Source organism: Teleopsis dalmanni, chromosome 2 (genome assembly GCF_002237135.1).
Source record: "Teleopsis dalmanni isolate 2A chromosome 2, ASM223713v2, whole genome shotgun sequence".
Classification (NCBI taxonomy): domain Eukaryota; kingdom Metazoa; phylum Arthropoda; class Insecta; order Diptera; family Diopsidae; genus Teleopsis; species Teleopsis dalmanni.
Window position 1 is genome coordinate 170,867,197 of NC_051847.1, and position 8,704 is coordinate 170,875,900.

Genomic DNA, 8,704 nt, shown 5'->3' on the forward strand with positions numbered 1-8,704 from the left:
ACAAGAGCCCCAGCACCAGCTCCAGTACCAATACCAAGCATTGGCACCAACACCAACACCGGCAGTGGCAGTGGCAATGTTTGTCAGGGAGACGCGCGAAGCTGTGCGTTCCACAAGGAAGTCTGCATACTGGCACTTTCCTAGCTAAAGTGTTGGTGTCAAGGACGTGAGGATTAACGACATCATTTTTGTTGTCGTTCTCATAGTACTCGTCGCCGTTGCTGTCGCCGTTATCGTTGCCGCTGTCGTTGTCGGTGTCGCTGTCGGTGTCGTTGTCGTTGTCGTTGTCGTCCGCTGCTGCACTCGACAAATCGAAATTGTGTGCTTTGGCAAAATATTGGCACAAGAAATCATTCCTTCCTGATGAATGATATGAATTGTGAACTGATGAGTGTGACGAGCACGACAGTGAGGGCAAGTAAAACTAGTGCATACTTAAGAGTGGTTAAGATTGGGTATGGAAAATAGTTTCCATACAGTTACCAAGTAACTATGAGTAATTGAAGTTGGTGTAAAATTCTGCTTTCATATTTATGCATATTTCATTTTATGCATTTTGAATGCGTGAACACACTTCCGAAGTTTTGCATTCGCATGAGTTATGCCCACAAACTACTCGTTCATCTAACTATTGTTTTACATGTGGAAGTATCTTAAGTTGAAACTGTTTTCAGCAGCTTTAGCTGGTTTAAGCTGCTTTAAATTAAAATTAGTAGCGTTTTAAGCGGAGCATGAAAATTACTTTAAAAAATTTGTTAAGTGAACTATGTGGGCACGTGAATATTCATCAGTGAATCAGTGCTCAAAGAGTTTTAAATAAACAAATACACGCGTTGGCAAGATTACATTTCCATTTTCGCTTTGAAGCATTTCATCCAAATTTGCTCCAATTTATGCTACTCCTTCCTATGCTCTTTTACTCCGCTACGAATTGTTTGTTGTTATTTTTTCCGTGCACGTTTTTACTTTTTATAAGTGCTTGCCTCGAATGGATGAATGAATGGATGGATGAATGGATGCTCACAAAAAATGAAGTAAAATTGAAACTTATTATCTTGGGATTAGTTTGTCTGTGATTTGATTGTTGCCGCTGCAAAACAAACACACCCTTCGAATTTCGTTACAGTGTTGGACGGCCGGGTGCCACTGCAGCCACCGCAGCCACTACTGCAACTTAACATGCAATTAAGAATTTGTTAACCGTTTGCAAATTTTAAGTGCTTAACAGCACTGTTCCGTTCTGTTCTATTCTCTTAGTATGTTTTCGAATGTGAATGGTCACACAAAATTAGGCACCATATCTTCATCATCGGTGATGTTATATCGGCCTTTCGTTACTGTTCCAACTGTTCCAAGCATTTTTTTCCTTTTTAGCATTCTTTACATTTAACACCAACATCGAGTAGCTCAGTTTTTGCTGAAATATGTTGAGAAGATTCTTGCTCCTACCACCATATCTCCGCATGAAGTCTGATGTTTTATGCCATTACGGTCTTCATACGTAGGTCCTGTCACCCTTCAGCGTCGTCACTATACTCGTAGCTCTTGTTATTTTTCTGACTTTACGGTGAAGTTGACTGCGCCATGGCGTGCTTCTACTGTTTATTCGCTCATTTTGTTTGTCTGTTTGAACTTTCTCCTGTTTCGTTTGCATTTGCAAATATTTCTGATGTCTGAGTCAGTAAGTGCAGTGATGGTACTTACTAGTTGTACTCGTTCCATCGTTTGGAACTATAACGTTAATGCACTTGTACTGCCTGCCTGAGCTGTATGTCGTGCAGTTCCGTTGGCTGCACCACTATCAGTGTTATAGTCGTGTATGGAACTTAAAGTATGGGACACTTTGGTGCTAGCACTCGTTTATGTGAAATAGTTTGTTAGTTTATTGTTGTTAGTGTAAAAAGTTAAAATTGTTGACGTTGACGGAAACGGAGACAGAGACGGAGACGGAGTCGCAGTTGGAGTCGGATACTGAATCGTAGACGTAGACTCAATAGCAGCCAACTGCTATTTCATAGCTTTCTCATGGCATTTCTCCATCCGTCAAGTGTTCCGGAATTGTGAAGTGGATCGAACAAATATGTTTACATTTAGCACATGTGCAATTATTTGATTAAACTGTAAAAAGTACACAAAATCAGGCGCGTTCGCTTACTCGACTTACTACTAAAATATTACTTACTCGTTACATGCAATGCAATGAATGAGCTGTAAGCTGTGAGCTGTGAGCTCTGAGCACTGAGCTGTTAGCTGTTAGAGTTGTGGGCTTGGGTTAGGTTGGGCTGATTGGGCTGTTATATGTAGGTAAGCAGCGCAAAAGGCGGACAGCCAATTCGCCCAACAGGCGGACCACTTGTTTTGTTTGCTCTTATACAATCAAGCTTAATGCAAAACGAAAACAAATTAAAATCAAACTTTGGAATCACTCTGCACTTTCAATACGAAATTTATGCAAATGAACCCATTTAACAAACGAAGTAAAATATCTTCAAATATTTTGTAACTACGTGTTAAAAATGAAAAAAATATAATGTTTAAGTTGTGAGGAAAGGAAATGAAATCAAAAAAAATCAAAAAAAAATAAAAAAAAATTAAATAAAATATATAAAAAATTTTGTTAAAAATAGAAATCAATTTTAAGTTTATTTTGCAATTATTTTTCATTGAGGAAATATTATACGTGGGCGGTATATTGATTGCTCTTACTTGATTTAGCATATGTTCGTAAAATGTCTAAAATAAAAAGGATTAATCAATTAAATGTCAGTTCTGCAATTGTAAACTCTCTAATGATATTTTGTGATAGATTCAATATTAATCTAATAATATTTCAATATTATGTGATAGATTTTAAAACTTTAAAACGATGTTAAATATTCTAAAAGGTGTATATAATATATAATATATAAGTGTATATAATAGAGATATAGCCAGCGCATTTTAGTCACTTTTAAAAAACTTTTAAGCTCCTAATTTCCATAATCACAACTAAAATATTAGAGTTAACAATAGTTAGATCGGAGTCAGTATTTTGTTAATTCATACTACTAAAGGTGTCTATACTCTATCTTAAATAGTATCAATGGTGTTTGCATGCACAAATATAAAAACTATAATAAGAATTTAGTTTTATTTTACTTGTATTGCTTATAACAATAGGTCCGGTTCTCAATTCATTTGAACCAAACTTACTTCTATAAAATAAACTGTCATGTGAATCTCATGTGAACCCTCAAAAACTAATAAAGAAGAATATATAAATATTCCTATCAAAATTTTGGCAGAAATCCAATATTCGAATCACCAATACGTCTATCTTATAATAATTTCAATAGTATTTGCATGCACATAAGTAAGATTTTTATTATTAAATTTAATTTCATTTTAAGTTTGAACGTTTTTGAGAGACTTATCAAAGTGGGACCCAATTCTGATCCAATCTGACTTTTATAAGACGAGTAGCCACGTATACTTAGGCTCTTCAAAAGTAACGAAAAAAGAATATGTAAATATCCTTACGTAAATGTTGGCACGATTTTTTTATCCTAGCCAATCCCATTTGCTAATGAACTTTAGTTTAGACAAGTGAAAGAGTTAAGTCTACCTTATGACACAATACACACTTGGCTGAAGAATAAAAAGGACAAAAACTGGCTTGCAATATAACATTGAATGCTCTATACCATTAGTATTAGTGTGAAAAATTAAACTTTGCTTTATAAAGAAATAATTACACCTAAACTATTTTATAGTTGTGCTTCTTATAGCAATGCTGTTCTATATCCACCATTAAAAAACCTCAAAATATTCACGATATGTACTAAGACTTATACTAAAAGTCCCCAGGCATATCAGAAATAAAGATATATACAGAGATTTGAGCGTCAAGAGTATAGAAAGGTTTATCAAAGATAGAGCGCTGAAATTATTTGTTTCTGTGGACGCTAACACTGAATCAGAACTGCACTCTCTTGATTCAAATGCAATATATAATCCATCAGAAAAATAATCAGGACTTCAAGTTGTATATCTGTAAAATCAGCTGAATATCTTTTCATCATAATTAACTCTTGCTACAGTGGATGATTCCCAATATAAATGAGGAAAAGTGCTTTAGTCACTAACTCGCATTTTACCAAGCAAAGATGAAGAAGACTACTTTATATGTCATTATTTGGAATCATGTCTGAATTTATTATTGATTTATTATCTAGGGACTTTAACCTCTCTAATTTACCACTTAAAGCGTAGTATATAATTTGATTTTATTGGTTTAATAAAACATATAACAATATTTATAATAATAAAAGGTTAAAATATTGTATTTAGATCAATAACGTCAAAGCCAAGTCAAATATGTTTTTCTATTATTCAAGTTATCAGCTTTAAATTGAAATTAATTTTTTTTAATTGTGAACCTAATTTCATTTGTCTTCCTAAAAACAGTTGTCATTCTATTGTAAATAAAACATTGAACAAAAATAACAAAAAATTAAATAAAAAACATAATTTAATAATAAATAAAAAAAATGTTATATTTGACAACGTCTTCGTAATTATTTCAGCTTTTAACGTCATTCCTATTTGTATTTGCACAGTTGCTCCGAATGGGGAACGTACCAAGATAACTGAATTGTCAGGAGCATGCTAAGGTGAAATATGTTCCATTGTTAAATTATCTAAGAAATCGTTAAAGAAACCGGGCAGAAAAATTATAACAACAAACATGATCGGGCAAATGTTTTGTGACAGCCTCCACAAAAAACAAAAAAACAGTTGAACTGACACTGATAATGATAGAATTGAATCCGTATTGACATAGCAGATACATGTAACAGAATATTATCAGACAAGAACGTACATTCGATTAAATTTACCCAAACGTTTAATAGAAATTCGATAAAGTGATTCTCTATTCAATGTCGGTCCTTGTGTTATGACTTCTGTGTTGTTATAGACTTTCTAATAATGTTATGTTTTAGCCAAATTGTTTATCTTACAGTTTGTTGGCAACAGTCGCAAGATACCAAGATACTCATAGCTTGCACAAGTCAAAACACACGTCAAATGTTTGTTCAGTCGTCGTATGATCGTCTATTTTGACTTGACTTCCGTGCATTGTTAAAAACATGTTTAGAAATACCCACTTCGGGTCGGATTGGAAAAACTCAAATACAATGCAAAATTCATACATTATCCATTTATGCTATACAAACAAACGTCTGCCTACAATTTTACGTCAACTGTTCATTTCAGCCAAAACATATTTTTTTCCCCTTAAGTTTTGTTAACTAATGCCGTAAATATCTCTAATGCTACCAAAACATTGTATGACAAAAATGGAAAAAAAGCAAAATAAATAAATAATATATTTCATTCGAAGCAGACAACAATTGATCTTCGTTATTGTATGAATTCAAGAAAAAAACAACACATCCGGACTTAAAGAAAAGAGTAGAAGAAAACAGAAACCAATTTTCTATAGGGCACAGAAAATCCATTTACGGTAACGTTTTTTGAATACCGAAATGCAAAAAAAAAATGCGAAGATCACTGAATCATTGATATTTTCAGAGCATTTTACTTATCAATGCACGATCGTACTTTTGAAACCATTATTATGCAAAAAGCAATGCTTCCGTTCTCAATTTTAAGAAAAAAGAAGCTTTTGAAACTTTAAAAGTTAAATTGTGGCGCCTTTTTCAACAGCGCATTGTTGCCACCTTTTGTTAAATTGAGTGAATGCTTTTCTCACAACACTACCGGGAGATGACTACGTGATGTCGCTGAAACGGATGGTGTGCGGAATTTCCAACACACATTGCATGGGAATTGTTAATTGCTTTTGAACAGAGTTTTACCGATACATCTATTATTCTGGTTAGTTAAGTGGCGGTAGTGCTTCCACTTCTGTCATCTATTGTTCTACTAACTAACATTTTCTTAACAAGCTTCGCATATTAAAATATAAATAACATATCGGTTTAAAGAAAAAAAAGGTTTACTTATGCATATGTGTGTATAGGAAATAACAAAAAAAAAAATAAAATAATAATATATTGAAAAAATTTATATCTAATTTATACCTAATAATGGCAAATCATCAGTAGTAAGATATACAGTTTATAAAACTTCCTAAAAATTTATTTCACCAAAACCATTCCATCCATACAGTATTGTATTTTTATGGCTGCGAAACATTCGTCAATGGACCGGAATGCGAGAGGTCGGCAACCTTATAAATATACCTAGACCTATACCTATACCAAAATCCAGTTGGCAAAGTTAGAAGAGGAAAAAGGCAGTATCTCGAATTCCTAGGACTGTCTCAATTTCAATACATAACATAACGATGTTCCATTATTATTCTGCACATAGAGTTAATGTTGTACAAACTTATACTGAACACTCTTCTCCTTATTTTTCGGCGAACGAAATATTTTTTTATCAACTTGAAATTTTAAAGTAAATATATATAAAATAAAGCGCACTGGTACTGAAGACCGTTCTGAATGAGTTTATGATAAAAAAATGTCCAAAATTGCACTGCACATTACAGATTCACTCGAATGATATAAGTATTGTCTGATCTAAAGACTTATATACATAAGAATGCATTACATGCTTCCTATGTATTGCATCCATTTGGATATCGTTTCCAGCATTACATGATATTTATAGTCAGCATAGTAGATCTACAGAGGAAGCTATTTGTAAAGTAACTGAAAAATCGAAAAGGTATGGTAGTGTTCCTTATATCCAACTGTGGAAAATATCGATGCTATGAACAAAAGAATGGATAAGAATTATCAATAGCCCTACGTGGATTATATATCAAAATGATTTTTATTACAAAACACAAGAAATTCAGTTGCTATAGGAACTTCAATTAGAAATATCTTTGGTTTGGCGTTAGGGAAACTTAAAACATATCCATTACTTCATGGAAAAAGTATCTTCAGCATCTATACAGTATCTCCTAAAATATCAAATTTATTATTACAATTTGTAACCTTGTTTTGAACTTTAACTCATCGTTGCCAGAGATCCAGTTGTGAAGAAAAGAAAATGGGTTACAAAATTGAGTTCACTATCTTCCAATTAACTTAAAACCGTTGAGAACTCAAAAAAGAAAGAGGAAATTTTTGTCTCACAGTGTTGTTGTTAGTAATAATTTATTTAAACTGATACGTACTTAAGGTATTTGTCCTTTTCAAACCTCATCAACAGAATACAAGAACAGTTCAGGTCCATTATAGACTAATTTATGTCAGAAAAATATTTCCTACTTGTCTTGGAAGTATTTTGGTTATAATTTGTTGGTGTTACTAACTATATTATTGGCTTATCATTGGTGCTGCTGTATTGTTTTTTGTGTAGGTATTAAATATTTTGATTTATGCAGACAACTTAAATGGTTCTAAATGTTCAATGATAGGGTGCCCAGATTTAAAATATATAGTCTAGATTCCCATTTAAAAGCTGCTCTGTACGACGGAAATACTTGAGGGGCATTGCTATATATTTCGCTGACTAAAAAAGCTTGTTGAAAAATAGAGAAAATTAGGATAGACAAAGACATAATATTAATTTACAGTATTTTTGGATTATTATTCCATTAAAATATTTTTCAACATGACAACTGATTTATTTTTGGAAGATTAGAGAACGATTGAGGACCATTAAAAAAGGATTGAAAAAATAAAAAAACTTTAGTTGGTGCACATGTACGATAGATGGACGATTGGTCGTTTCGACAATTACATTTATAGATCGTGGCGGGACCCATAGCCTCTATCTGGGGCATATAGAGTGTCCAGGTAATAAATAAATTCAGCTTTCAGTCTACTAGCGATAGTACGGTAACTGAAAGTATCGATACTTATAAATGCATGATTTTTTCACAACCAACTCCAAAATAAAACAAAAGAAAAGAAACTCCAATTAGGATTAGACGATTACAGCGGAATTACCATTTTTTCGCCCACATAAAGCCACTAATTAAATTCAGAATTATTTAAGCAATTGGATTAACAGGACGTTTTGGTGCAAGACAAATATATAAACTGACCCTACCAATTACTGTGGCAATAGTACCTCATATATAATATTTAAATATTTACATAAAAACAGCAAGAGCTCTGCAGAGACCTACACTGTGGGTTAGTGAACTTTTTAAGTTAAGGCAATAAATTCATTAAATTAAAACTTACCCAAAATCGTCGTAAAACACTTACTCCAATCCAGATCGCAGTTCTTTGCTCAATGAGATGCACTTGTTGAGGAATACAGCAGCTCCCCTTATCCTACTAAAACAGCTTTGTGGCTCCAATGGCAAATACAAATACTCCAAAATATTGATCTCAGCTCGAGAAGTAAATTTGAAAGACAAGCACATGTAAGCAGTACAAGAAATACATATAAGCGCTGTTGGAGTATAATCTAAATAATCAAAATTATTTCAACGACAAGTTTGACGCCGTGACGATATCATTAATATTCAAGGTAAGGACAGAACTGATAAGGCTGAACTATGTCCCAAACGTACAAACAACTATGTTAATACTTATTGCACTCTATGCAATATGTACGAAAAAGAAGACATCATTCATCTCATGGGACGCTGCCCTATCCTGTGTGAAATTAGATGGTTCCACTGGGGAAAAACCATTTTAACTCCATCTGAATGCTATGCTTCACTAAA

At 33.2% G+C, this 8,704-nt stretch overlaps 1 protein-coding gene across 1 annotated transcript in view; it reads right to left on the reverse strand.

Moving 5' to 3' along the window:
• LOC119676151 (translation initiation factor IF-2, mitochondrial-like) overlaps positions 1-8,704 on the reverse strand; it is a 28,527-nt gene that overhangs the window by 18,207 nt on the left and 1,616 nt on the right. The window lies entirely within an intron of this gene.